The sequence below is a fragment of the Selaginella moellendorffii genome, unplaced genomic scaffold, assembly GCF_000143415.4.
Source record: "Selaginella moellendorffii unplaced genomic scaffold, v1.0 SELMOscaffold_47, whole genome shotgun sequence".
NCBI lineage: Eukaryota > Viridiplantae > Streptophyta > Lycopodiopsida > Selaginellales > Selaginellaceae > Selaginella > Selaginella moellendorffii.
The window spans coordinates 447,351-447,793 of NW_003314308.1; positions in this window are offsets into that span (position 1 = coordinate 447,351).

The window sequence follows — 443 nt, forward strand, 5'->3', positions numbered from 1 at the left end:
GTATGAGGTCTACCTTTGCTTGAAAGCCTCCCACTCATTTCCCAGTGGGCAAACAATGATCTTCTTCAACATCTCAAGAAATTTCTCCCCATGGAAAGTGTTAGAGTTGGCCATGTTAGCAATGAAGAGATGCACATGAGGAAGAAAAACTTTCTATGTATTCAACTGTATATGGATGGTATATATACATGAAACTATCATGTATGCATAACTACATGCCACATTATCTCTACCTCTAACACTCCCACTCACAATCAGGTAGCTTATCCAAGCCTAAATCTAAGCCTAAATCATGCTTAGCTAGTCTAAGATGATGAGCATGGAGAGCTAATGAGAAAAGCATATAAAAAATTCATTAATCAACTACCCAAAAATTAGTTTTTGGTTTTGGACTTACTTGCACACTCTTTGCTCTTTGGTATGGCTTCAATCTTGCCACTAGC